This window comes from Coturnix japonica, chromosome 1, assembly GCF_054131305.1.
Source record: "Coturnix japonica strain WE chromosome 1, WE-NBRP24, whole genome shotgun sequence".
NCBI classification, from domain to species: Eukaryota; Metazoa; Chordata; class Aves; order Galliformes; family Phasianidae; genus Coturnix; species Coturnix japonica.
In genome coordinates this window covers 142,355,382-142,369,441 of record NC_140663.1, presented here as the reverse complement: position 1 = coordinate 142,369,441, position 14,060 = coordinate 142,355,382, and the positions used below count along the sequence as shown (strand labels likewise).

At 41.3% G+C, this 14,060-nt stretch overlaps 1 long non-coding RNA gene across 12 annotated transcripts in view; it reads right to left on the bottom strand.

Moving 5' to 3' along the window:
- Nucleotides 1-925: 925 nt before the first annotated feature.
- Nucleotides 926-14,060, bottom strand: part of LOC107308057 (uncharacterized) — a 47,451-nt gene continuing 34,316 nt past the window's right edge. For 5 of the 12 annotated variants that reach the window (XR_014942072.1, XR_014942075.1, XR_014942077.1 and 2 more), the window contains one exon: nt 7,403-13,667. This is a non-coding gene — a long non-coding RNA (uncharacterized LOC107308057). Of the gene's footprint in view, nt 13,668-14,060 lie in introns of all 12 variants that reach the window. The other 7 variants (XR_014942076.1, XR_014942078.1, XR_014942070.1 and 4 more) reach the window with 6 other exon arrangements.

The window sequence follows — 14,060 nt, the reverse complement described above, 5'->3', positions numbered from 1 at the left end:
TCTGGCCTACATGTACATGGTGCCCAAGCCCTGCAGCCAGCCCAATGGCCTTTGCTGAGTGCAGAGCTGAAATGGCTGTTCCCCGCCTTCTCCCTCAAGCAACAGGAGCCTGAGGGAGAAACAACAGGGCCCGTGTGCAGTGTGCCAATAGGCTGTGACCAGCCCTGGCTGCTGGTGTGCCCCTTGGTGATGCTCAGGAGGCCTTCGGCATAAGGAGGCCAGGAAACCTCCTCAGGTTCTGCTGCCGTGTTGGTCCCTGGCTTGCTCTCCAGTCAGAGAGTGTAGAAAACAGAATGTTTGCAGTAAGGCCTCAGTGCCTATCCTCACATTTAAAACCCAGTCCGTAACCTCTCAGGCCTTCATAGCAATCAGTTGGTGAGTAAAGCACAACAGGAGTCACTCTCTGGCTGTGAGGCTGGCCTGCCACGCAACCATGTTCATAACAGCCCATAGGGTGTGCGTATTTACACAGACAGCCAGGCCAGGCCCAGGTAAATAACTACTGCTGAATGCTGTGACTTTCAGTACATACAAACGAATGTTCTACCCGGTACTTACACAGCAAGCCTGAGGAACCAGAACCAGCATCTGTTCCTTTAACCTGAAATATAGCCACGTACTCCTTGATGTGTTCTGCCCTTACCATGAATGGCACTCGGCCTCCTCTGGGCATGAGCGTTGTGGGTAAAGCAAGCCCTTTGCTCTCCATCCGTGTGCATTATCTCTGCTTCCACAAGGTTAAAAAAGTCAGAATAGCAAATAAGAAATGCTAAAACAGACAGAAACAGAAGTCCACCTCGCGCTGTATATAAATGCGTCTCTGCAAGCCATAAAGGAGATTAGGTGTGATTTGCTATTATTTTGTCTCTGGTGTAATCTTTTCCTTTGGAGAAGAGGGAGCGCACAGTTAAAATACAGTCTAATGACCCAAACAGCAGATTTATTGTTACTTCACACATACTGCCAGCTCCAAAAACTCACCAGAGATCAGGAATGTGATTCCTTCATTTTCAGAAGATTTAACCCGAGTCAAAAGTTAACACTGTAGCACCATGTTTTAAAAGATAAAAAATGCAATCCTGCAGGAAGTAGGTTACTACAGAACTCTACTGGAAATGTTACCTGGGCAGATTTATAGGTTTTATTCAGATTTATCAATAAAAACGCAAGTATTAGCTCTTGGAATGGGGAGCAATGATTTCCCAGCCTTGAGTGTTCTGCAGAGAAAAACTAGGTTTTACCTACAGAGGTTAAAGGATTAATGAATACTTGGCACATGAAAAATGAATAGCGGTAGCAGGAAGAAGATTGCATGTAGATGGTGTGATAAGGTGCGTAGCAGGGAAACATCGCGTTGCACACGTCGCTGTGCCCTCAGAGGCAGACGGAGCTCATTTCCATTCAATCCCAGATAAAATATTTAAAAACATCAATATATATTTTATCACACTTAAGAAATATTTTATTCGTTTATCTAATATCTCTAAGGAAATCATCTAGAAGAGGGGCTGGTGATAGAAAGGTGTTCTCTGTGAGCTTCACTGTGTGCTATGCTGGCTGTTTACATGGTCTGCTGCCTGCTATTACCCATATGCATGAATTTGCGGCCAGTACCTAGAGCTAAAGTGTGTAGCTACAGTCACAGGAGAAATGTGTTACGTGATTATATATCAATAGATTGATATAGAAACAGGGATATTACACATTAGTATTTGATATATAACACAGATTTATAGAGAAATGTAGTTCTCAATCACATACTTTTATGGAAAAGCTGTCCTACTAAATCACCATCTTGGCTCGCTCCACATACCTGAACCCTCTGTTTCAAGTCTTGTGCAGCTTACCAAAGCTGAGCACGCGCCATCTATTTGGAAGTGTTCTGGCTTAAATGTTTAACACAGAAGTGCTTTGAAGGCTTTCAGTATTTCTACAAATTTCTCATTTCCCTTCTTTGTCTTTTTCTTCTCAGAAGAATTTTAATTTTCTGTTCATCAATGGGATTTCTTCGGATGCCTTTTTTTTTTTTTTTTTTTCTTCCCGTAACAAGAATCATAGATTTGGAAAGAACAACATCTTTTCTTTTTTAGATGTCTTGCTATAATCAATTCTAAAAACAGAAACACATGATTTCAGAAGCCAAGAGAACAAATCAGACAGTAGAACATTCTTGGTGATCGCGGACCCGATAGTTGTGTATGTGAGAGGGTTTTTCCAGTATCCTTTTCCTGGTCTACCATGTTGCAAACCAGTACTACATACTTGCTGTTATTCACTCTTACAACCTCAAATGGTTATTTTCAATCTTCCTGTAGATTTTTTACCTTTAACGGAGCTTTCTAAATCTAATCAAAAGCAAAGTCTTATAAAATCTCTATGTCCTGTCCCTCAACCTCTCACCCCTCCTATGTCTGTCCTTCATCGATACAGATTTCTTCATTATTTTTCCCCAGTAGCCGTTGTCCTATTTGCATTTCATCTTAGATTCTAATCCAGCAAAAAGTCAAGCAAATAATATTCTTGAAAACAGTTTAGCAACTTATACTTTTACTTTTGTCTTTTTTTTGTTATTGTTGTTGTTTTGTTTTGGTTCAGTAATAAAAATGAATCAGTTGTTTTCCAAGGTGGGGAAATGGGGAATGGCATCACCAGCAGAGAGCACACTGGAACCTCAGAACAAAAGAAAACAGAAAATCAATAGCATATTTTAACAATGCAAGCCTGAAATAAATAAAGATACACCTGAAATAAACCAGTAATGTGCTGAGGTTTGAACTGCTTTGTCATTTAAATTAACACCAGTTATAAAAATGCATACATACTTAAGTTTCCTATTGCTCCTTCCATTTCAGCTGGTATCTAATTTTCTTATTCAAATATCAAGTAAAGTTAAAAGAAGAAGAACTCAGCCTTATTACCCAAACCAAAAACTAAGTGTTTTTTTATTTGTGATGCGTAGCTAGGAAAAAAAAAGAAAAAAAAAAAAAAGAAAAAAAAGCGGTAACAAATTACATTATATATTTTAGAAGACAGATTGTGTTCATTTGCTGAACTTGGGGGAACCTTTGGGTTGACAGATAATCAATTCAAATACCTGCAGCTGAGGGATTGTGTTGCTAATTCCTTTCACAAGCCTTCCCTTTTGAATAAAGGCACGTGAATGTTTTTTGCCAAGGAACTGACCACATCAGCAGATACAGCCTTTCTGATATGGCTCCTGTCTCGCAATCCAGCCTGTGATCAGCTGCCAGGTACTTCCTCTGTTCTTTGCACACCTACATTGGTGTTAGGCTTAATGTGAATAAATTGTGCTTGCCCCTTTTTCTAAAAGCCACGATAAAGACTTAGATTGCAAACTTTTTGGAGTGAGGACATCAGCTTCTGTTTCTTTCAATCTAGTTATAAAGCATGCCGATATGTATAGCACTGTGCTGCCAAGTGCTGGGGTATTTTAATCAGCTTCTAGGTGGCCACTAACCAAAGTGGCCTAGCTGAAACACAGATGTACAAGTGACAATGTGACCACATTTCACAGGGCTCACTGAAAACATCAACAGTGGTATTCCTCAGGTATGAAAATCAGAGCTTCGTAATGTAGATGTCAGTGTTCTCCTGTACTTTGTACCAGCCAGTTGTTCATTCTTAGACTGACAATTAGGAAGGTGTTTTCTTCAGCCCACTCTCCTGAGTAAGCCTGAACACCTGGGTCAAGGCATAAATGGCAACCTTAGTGTACACAACATAGCCTCTCTTATATAATGAAGGGTATAGCAGAGAACAGTTTGGCATCAGTGCGTAACAGAAGAAAATTATAATCTAATATAATAAGAGTATGTTTTTCTCCAGGGACAGAGATCAAAATATTCAATTTGCAAGATTTAGATTAGCAATGTTGCCAAGATATATATTCTAGGAAAGTGGAGCTGCATAGTGTTAGTGCTCTGCTCCCTTGATCTGAAAGCTGTGTGCCCTTTATATCACCTTGGATGTGATCGTGCACTTTTTTTTAAGTTGCTTTCTTTCAGCAAGAGCCATTGAAGGGTTGTGATCTTATTGAAGAGAATAACTCCAGAATGGCAGGAGGGACAGCTTCTTATTTAGTGTAATCTAACACTGGCAAAAGTTAATAGGGAGAAAGAAGTCATCAATGAACAGATTCTGTGAAAGAAAATTCTGGCATTTGCAGCTTTCTGGTGTTAATATTTCTGTAAGGAAAACAAATGGAGCAAAGAACTTTCTGGCTGTAGGGAGCACGTCAGTTCAAAGCCTAGGGATGGAATGAGCAGCTCTGAATTTTCCTTTCAAAACTATGTCAGCTGAATTTATGGACTTCAGATCACTCTGAGAAAACTTCTCACATCATTTTAAGCTTCATATTTGATTCCACTGTCTTAGTTCAGTATATTGAATTATGCGCTATTTGGTTGTTCAGGAGACAACAAAAAATGAGGGATCTCTTAAGCAGAGAGGTGAATTCTTATATCAACACTGGAGTGACTTCATCTCTTTTGGTAAGACAGAAACTTGTCACGCAACCATCTTTCCTCGTAGCTCACCCTGTGATGTGTTCTCCGTGGCTCGTGCTTATGTTGCACTCCACTGTTTCTCTGCAAAAGTGCTCATTTGTGATTTGTTCCCTGTGCATAGGCTTCAGGAGCTGTAGAGAAAGTCCTGTGCAGGGAGATGCAGAAGGGCAGTTTCAAAGTAGGAAGAAGTGCTGCAAAAGCACTTGGGTTTTGTTCACGGTAATGAGAAGGGTTCTGTAGACAGGTTGGCAATAGAGCACATTCAGCTGGGTAGTTATGGCTCCAAACTCTTTGATTCTGTACTTTGTAAGCAGCTAAAACACTTGGGATGTCTTCTTTGCTCGTATTATCTTAACGATCTTTTATGCTTTTCTTGTCAGGTGTAAGGTATAGCAAATATTTTCAGGAAGTTCTGTGGTTTGTTTCCAGTTGTTTTTAATTCAGCAAAGTTCTTTGTTCTCTGTGGAGGTATTAAATAAATTACAAGACAAATCCCTGAGCAAATAAGCACTTACATGCTTTTTCTTTCCTCAGACAGCATTTCTCTTTTTGTCTCCTTTCCCATCTTCCACCCTGTGTTACAGACACTTTCCTGTAGAACTAAGACATTCACATTGATAACTTTTGTTTTGATTTCTAGGCCTCACAGCCGAGCTGTTCCAGTACCAGCCTCTCTTGGATTCTGATGCAATTTGCTCTGCCTCAAGAGTACAAGAGATTTGGAATCAGAATGGAATCGGGACACAGAGAAAACATTTCTTTTCAGCACTTCTCTTACTTCATGACTTGGGCTTGAAGTTCCCACTGTTTTACCTGGGCAAAATGAACATACCACGGTGCTTTCTGGATTAACAGTTGCGTAAGAGGCTTCATCTGGACTCACTTGCACACATCACATTTCAAAGGAGTACATTTCTTTGGGGGAATGCGTTGTAATTTTTAAAAAGGGTATTTCACAGATTATTAGCCATAGTTGTGCCACTGGGTATCAATCTCACAGCTAAAAAACCCAATCATTGTGTTGTGGCAATTGCTTACTTAACGTTTGGGCTTGTTTGTGTCGCTTTTGTGGGTTTTTTTAAATGAAGAGAATGAATTCCTTTGACTGACTGCAAGGCTCAGAAAATACCAGTTATCAATTCTCTTCCTAATGACAACTGATGACATGATTTTTACAAACGGTTGAGCACTTGGCAAATGCTAACCATAGAAATCGAATGAGCTGAAAGAAACTCCAGCCTGCCCCATTGTCATGACTGAGCTGACAGATGGGAAAAAGAGAAGGAGGTTGTGATGCTATCCCAGAAGCCCAGGGGCACAGCGTGAAGTGACTGCTGAAGTGCCTTGAAAGACCCCAAGTGAGGGAAGAGCAGATTTCCCCAAGCAGACATCAACTGTACTTTGTTTCAGAGGTTGCCCTTTCTAACACAGCCCCCAAACGGGCCGGCCAGAATCTCAGCAGTGGAGGTAAAATTGAATTTCCAGGAAGGAAAGGAAGAACTGGAGCCAGGCTGCTGCTGAGAGAGCAGGAGGGCAGGGGTGCCAGTGCAGCTGCCTGAAGCAGGTGGCCCAAATGGCAGCATCTGCTGCTGCCTAGGACACCGTCACCTGCCTGGGCATCAGCGGCGTGGCCAGGCTGCTGTGCTGCCCAGTGTGCTGCTGCAAGCAGCTGCCCTCCCTGCCTGCGCTTCATCAGCGGGGAAAATCCCCCGGTATGTGGAAAAGCCTCTAAACCCCAGCGCAAGAATTCAGAAATTGCCATTGACAGTCTGTTGAGATCAAACCGCTTGGCCTTGCCTTTCCTTACCTATTTTTCCCCCCTGTCAATGCATCTAATGTGTATCCTTCGGTTTGGTAAAAAGCAACTTGAGAAGTTAAAAGTACCAAACCTCAGTAGCTTCACCCATATGTGCTGCGCGCCTCAGGCTAGACAGCACATATTGGTAGCCAGACTGAGAAGAACATTTACCACATTACCTCTTAAAAACTCACTTTATTTTTCTTGTTGAGCTGGCTCCCATCCAATGTGACACTCCAGCATGAGCCATGCAGTGACAGCAACAGCCTCCATGGAAACACACCGGAGCATGAGGCCAGCTTGGGGTAGAGAGAAAAGGCAGCTTCGTCCTTTTGCTTAATCTGCTGCATTTCCTTTTGAACGCTCTCTCCTTTCTTTTTCTTTATCTATTTTTTAAAAGCATGTTAGCAATGCCTCTCCTCTGCCAATGTCTTCTGTCTGTCTTTTATAACAATGCAAAATTATGCTCACACTCAGCAAAATGGGGCTGATTGCAGCACACCTTACAGCCCTAGCACCACACACTTCCACTCCTCCTTTGTCACACCATCCAAGTGCCAAAGCCAGGAGGGGACCCTGCCCATGCCACCAAGATGTTGCGAAGAAATGTGGGTTCCAGTGGGAGGAGGTTTGAAAGTGCATTGCCAAGCCAGGGACCCTTGTGTGTTGAAGCTGTTGCAGACTCGGTATTCCTTCTGATCCAAAAAGAGGCAGAAAGCAGGAAAGGAAGGCTCTGTCTCATAAATTTCTGCACCATCGTCCAGAATTATATGTATTCCCACTTCACTCAAGAACCAGTTGACCAAGGAAGAAGTAAGTGAAAGGAAGAAATTTAGCAGGTTGCTCTCCTAGTAGTGTAACTGGGGAGACTTCGATGGTCAGGATGCTGTGAGGAGGAAGGTTCCAACTATTACCTTCATCATCCTTATGTCTTTAACCATGCCTGCCTCTCTATCAGACTGAGAACGCGTCCCTGCATGTAACAGCATTATTCAACTTCGCATAACGCTATTTTGATAGAACTAATTATATGATTTTTCCTTTAATATTTCTCTGAAATGCTGCTTTTTTTTTTCCCCCCCTCAGACTGTCATGAAGTAGATCTCTCACCCTAAATATTCACTCTTCGATATAGGTGGTGAACAAGACAGTTATTTGGCACTGCTCCAAATGCTTCAGCATTTCATAGGCTAAAATCCAGCAGAATCTGCAAGCCTACAAGCTAGCTGCTACTGTGCTTAACTTACAGACATGTGGCTTTGCATCTACAAACTACATGCAAACACTGAGCTTCCCCACACATAACTCATAGGTTCCTACTACTGAATTCCTAACATACAGTGTGAAGTAGCAATTCTTGTATATCACGGGGAGAATTAGGTACCTCAGATTCACAACAGCCAGAGTACTGAGCAGGAGGTCTCTTGAACTAACCAAGAAGAATGACAGAAAACAGATATAAAGTAGCATTTCCTTCATCTATAGACTTAAACTGCCTAAGTGTGGGCTGCAAGCAAATGTTATAGGACTGGGATTCATGGGCCCGTACCCTCTCCCCAAGTTGAGCACCTTAGCCATCATTCCCAGGGGCAGTTCACATTTTTTCCAAACAATGCGAAACTGCCCCAACAATAAATGTGTGACATGCAGTATAGCGTGTAATAAGCATGTGTTAATGTATAATACTTTAATACGTGTTATAAATAATAACAGACAGCAGGCACTTACTTGATATATACCCTAATTCTCTCATCTCCCCACACAGTTCCCTCCCTATATTAGACACGCTTGAGGGACTGGGATATTTCAGACTAAATGCATACTGCAGGTATTTACATCAGGACCAACCACTCTTGCCTCTTTCTAATAGGGAAAGACACTCCTCTTTAGGGTCTTGCACATTTCATCCTAAAATAGATGTATGGATCTAATTGGCATCACCAGACTTCTTTGTTGCACCATTCACTTAGAGGGCATTCAGAACTACATTTTGCTTCATTGTAAACTTCGGCTCTCTCTACACTGATTTGGTCCCTCCCAATAATTTGTATATTTGTGGGCAGCAATAGGTTCCCAAGGCTAATTCTGCACTCTTCGTGACATAAAAGCAAATCCATATAAATTCCCACAAAAAAATAAAAATAAAAATGGTTGTCCCAATGCGCCAGACCCCCAAGAAAACTAATTGCACGGTACACATAAGGGAACAGTATTGCATAAGGGAAATCAATTGCCCAATTCCCTAAGTGGTGCTCTCTGATTGAGGTTACTGAAATTACTTCTCTTAAGATCACCAAGGGTTCTAGACCGTCAGTCAACATCCTTAATATCTGTTTCAGCGTACAATGCCAGGTCCTGAAATAATGGCAATTTGAACATCTACATTGAGCTGGTTGTCCTGGCCATGTTTAGCAAGCTGGAGACGTGGCCTAAGAATTCTGTGTATCTTCCCAATACCTTTCACATCACTTCTCATCTTTTCTTCTTCTCATCTACCTCTCATTCCAAGAAAGCCTGGTTATTTTATTATCTTGTAGTGTGATACACTAAAAACAAACTTTGTTGGCTACCTTCAAAGCACTTCATATAAATTTAAGACATTTACACTACCGCAGCAACACTGCAAAACATGCCATCTAATTTACATAAAGTCACCCAGAGGTTAATTAGTATATGGAGGTAAATTTCCAAAAGAGTGCACCAGGAAAAAAGCAGCAAAAAGCAATTCTTTCCTTAATTGGCTTTGTACACACACCTCTCACTCCATGTTTTTCAAATGTACTTAGTAATTTCTGTCTTCGTTTTCTGAGAAGATTGCATGTCAGGTAGAAAAGAAGTCTGTCATTCTGTATGTCTAAGTGGTTACTTGCTGACCTTTTGTTGTGCAATAGGCCATTTGGAAACATGGCCATCACAATTGCATGATAGATGCTGTATTGCTACACTTGCACACACGCTCCGGAATAAAATAAAAAAGTATCCCCGGATATCCTTCTGTTTGAATAACTGCTGGCAAAGGTTGATAAAATCTACACATTAAAATGTCATGAAATCATGCACATTCCCAGCTATGTGTGCATTGCGGAACAGAGGGAAGATGCTCACTTGGTGAGCCCTCATGCAGGGGAGAAGAGTGGGACATCTATTGCTAGTAAAGGCAAAAATGATGCATTGCTGTTTGAAAAGAAACATTCTGAGAGTCCATCGGAAACTGTCCCTAGGTGACCAAAGGAGAAATCTTTGCTGGATTTAACTCTGAGTCTTGACACATGGATCTGTACATTGGCACCACATTTATCTCCAGTTCCTAAGACATCAGTGGAAGTGTACATCTTTTTACACGAGAGCTTTAATGGATACAATCCAGGCTAATTCAAAAACTATACGTCTTTCAACAATGACAGCATACAGTTCCACTATCAAGACCTAGAAAATGTGATAGATTGCTTTACAGTGTTTTTAATGACAATTTTTAGTAATTGAATTTACTGCAGCCAGACTTCTGATAACCTAGAAATATTTGATAGTGCTGACCTTGGCCTTTTAAATATGAATTAAATCTACGTTTTCCCAGAGGGTTTGGAGCCAGTCAAGTATTCTAACCTCAAAATGTAGCTGTCTCTGAAGTAACTAGGAGAAATCAATGCATTGGGGTTGCAGATTATTTTGAGCAGAGTTTTCTCCAGCTTTGCTTGAAACAGAAAATCCCATTGCTGGAGCCAAGGATCCACTTTAGTTCTGTTTAGAAACAGAACACTTCTTACCCCTAGATGCAGCATCAAAACAGCAGGCACATCATCCTGTATGGCCTCAGCTGCTTTTCTGGTCATCCTACTCACTCGTTGGGAAGGTGGTAGTTCCACCTCCATTCCTTTGAAGGTTTGCAGCTCTCTAGATGTTATTTCTAATTAGCGTTTCTGTAAAAGATGTCTAAAAAGCAAACAGTTGAAGAACTTCAAACACTTTTATGATAAAGTAGATGTAGAGTTGTACAAATGGTAATGCAAGACTAGATGTTACATTTGGCAGTGCTAATAGGGTAATTAGAGCCCTTCCATTCTCCTCAGTCATACATAAATCTTTCCTCGACAAGTAGCATCACTGCATTTGTAAAAAAGCTCTGCTGTAATAAGAATACCAATAATCGACACTGAACATATTCTATCTTGTGCATCTATTATTCCTTATTACTCTTGGTGCCTGATCAAGTGCTTTTTTCTTACTTTAAACAGCCCTTGTCCATTGTTGGTGTTTACAATCTTCTTATTGTTGCTGAAGATTCTCTTATTCCTTCCCCACCATTGTTTAGCAAAGCTAAATGCATTTAGTTATTTTAATCTTTCTTGAAAAGTCAATCCCTTAATTAGAATCTATGGCTGTGGAGTTCCACAGGGTGTCTGCAGGCTAAAAACCACTAAGGCTGTTTTCTTACTAATTGTGCTCACAGACAGGACATTTGTTAATGTTGTTGATGGCATTAGTTTGTTAGGGCTTTTTTGTTTGTTTGTTTGTTTGTTTGTTTTTAATTTAAAAAAAAAAAAAAAGAAAGAAAGAGCACTGTTTATTTAGGTGAGAGGCAAAAGGAAGAATTCATTACATTAGGTTTTCAAAGGCCTGAAGGCAAAGAAAGGGATGATTTTCTTGGTTGGGGTTTTTAACCAAAATATGCAGCAACATGCCTGAAAGCCAGGGGACTGGAGAATGAGCGTGTGAAGATCTCTCTCCAAAACACAGAGATTTTAAGATTTTGCTTGTAAAAGAAGGTTGTCAAATGTCAAACCATTCTCTCATCTATCAATAACTGATGAACATCCAAAAATGTGGAAACACTCCTCGATTCCTAATCTATTGAATGTGTTTTGCTAAAGACACTATTGGAGATTCAGTGGGAACACTCCCAAAATGACTATATTGTCCTTTTCCCCCTTTCTCGCTTCCATCTGCAGTTTTGCTCACTGAGCCTGCATGTAGTTTTTTTAGGAAGAACTTTTAGGAAGAACAAACACTGCAACAAGCTCTTCAAAGAAGTTTTTATGGGCTTCTAATTTCTCTTCTGTGTGTCTTTGAGGGATGTAAATTCTCTGACTATGCAAAGGCCCTCCACAGCGCTATACATACAATTCTATATAATAAATGTGGTAACAACTTGCCTGAGAGATATATTTTCACACATCTTTTGCACATAAATGTACTGTAGCTTGAATTTTTCTTATGCTGGGATGTGTTCCATTTGATTCATTTCGTTACACACAAGTTAGGACAGAAGTTCCATTGTTTGGGCGTACACCATAATGGTAATTCATCAAGGTATGCCCAGGATGTGCTTATATTCCCTCTGCCCACCATTTAATAACACCAAGATTATGAAGATCAGTTGTGCAGTGTGGCTTTCTCTGCAATTAAATCCTGTTCTGTTGCTGCTGTGTCCTGCTGTCTCTTCCACTGGGTCCCACACTGTAATTTGCACTTCACTTCATGCTCTAAAAGTAGCCTTTTTAGGACATTTCTCCTTCACTTGAGAGAAGAGCCCCAATGGTTGGGCTTCCTCATCATTGCCGTGTTGACACATTCATTTTTTCCATCCGCTCTAGACCTGATGTAGTCTAACCCCTGGTGATGTTTGCTAAAGTGGTGCTAGAGACCTCATTAATTCTTAGTTACATTGCTAATCATATGCTGTGCACTGTCAGTTACTGGCATAGAAGTGATCTGAGATCAAGCACCTGTCAGGCAGTACCCTTTACTGGGACTTTGGGATGCCCATGTCTTTCCAAATGAGATCCTTTTTAGAACATTTTGTGCTATCTGTAGCATCCCTACCTTCCTTGAGAGCAACCACTGCCCCAAGTCCACACTGTCTCATTTCCTTCTTCTGTTCCCCTATTGCAGCTGCTAAGGGCTTTTTCTTAGAATCATAGAATCATCATAGAATCACCAAAGTTGGGAAAGGCCTATAAGATCATCCAGTCCAACTGTCCACCTACCACCAATATTTCCCCACTAAACCATGTCTCTTAGTACAACATCTAAATGTTCCTTGAATACTTCCAGGGTCGGTGACTCCACCACCTCCCTGGACAGCCCATTCCAGTGCCTGACCACTGTTTTGAAGAAGAATTTCCTGAATATCCAAGCTGAACCTCCCCTGGTGCACCCTGAGGCCATTCTCTGCAGTCCTATCACTGTTACACAGTGGAAGAGACCAACCCCCACCTCATCACAACCTCCCTTCAAGAAGTTGTAGAGTGCAATGAGGTCTCCCCTGAGCCTCCTCTTCTCCAGAGTGAACAATCCCAGCTTCTTCAGCCACTCCCCATAAGTCCTCTGCTCCAGATCCCTCACAGTTTCGTTGCCCTTCTCTGGACACATTCCAGGACCTCACTGTCTTTTCTGTAGTGAGGGGCTCAAAACTGCACACAGTGCTCAAAGTGCAGCCTCACCAGAGCTGAGCACAGGAGGACAATCATCTCCTCCTACTGTCAACACAATTTCTTATAATATTTTAAAAATATATTCAAATATAAATTTATCTTTCATGCTTTCCTCTTCTCTATGTGGCTTTTTATGCACCACCTACAAAGTGTCTTAGCTTTAGCAGCAGCAAAGCTCACCTCTTCTCTGAATGTCCCTTGCACAGCAACATAAACATTCTTTTGGTGTCTAGGAGCTGTAGACTAAAACCCTCTCAGTTCAAGAAGTGCCCCATTTCCAAGGCGAGATGGCTATCACCAGAGATCCTGAAAGCTGAACTCAAACTACACTAGGCTATGTGCTGCTGGGGATTTCAGAAGAAGCCAGACATCTTGTCTGGTTAGTCCAGAGCATGACAGATTTTAGGTGAGAAATGTGTGGAATTTCCTCAGCTTGGGCTGTATTTGAGCCTACTCAAAACTTTGCTTTGAGGGATTTGATGGCAGTCTAAGACGTTTCTAAGAGCAAGTGTTTAGTGGATTGGACAGTGCTGGAGAGTGGGCAGCATGGATCCCTGCAATTCAGGCTTTTGCATTTTGTCCAGGTCCCAGGATAATTTTGATACGTGTGTATGTTGCTCTTACTGCCTTCTGCTCAAAAGTCTGGCAAGTAATTGCATGTGCTAAGACCTATGTACCTATACGCACAAACCTATTTACTTTGCTTTTTAATGAAATCCCTACATTTACATGACTAAATGACATGTCTGCATCAGCAGGCCCTAGACATAAAGCTCACCACTGTGTGATGTACACTGCAGTTCCATCCAGGCTGCGGTGCCAAACACTCTGAACTTCAGCCATCCTGGTACTGTAAATGGGGAGATTCATTCCTACTTTGTAAATAGGATACAAACCAGCTTTCAGGCAGTACTGGAAATAAAAAATAAATGTTTTTCCTCTTAAAGGAGTAAAAAGCTCATCTTCTAAAATATGAAAAATATTTCAATTTGGTAGAGAACAAAATACTTTCAAATTATGCAACGTGAAACCATTCCTGACACCCCTACTGAAACATGACCCTGGTTCCAGGGTGTTCAGGCACTCCTGTTGGGACAGATCATCTGCATTTAAATTACAAGGTTCAGCCATATGTCTGGCTGGGAAATGAAAAGGTTGGATTGATAGATACCGCCTTGTGATTCTGCAGTTGGAGCCTTTCATGCTATTCAGTCACTCTCCTGCACAGTGGCCTGTTCCAGGAAAAGCTCGCTTCCCATTAAATAATATCTGAATGTCTCCAAGGCCCATTTCAGAAATAAGCAT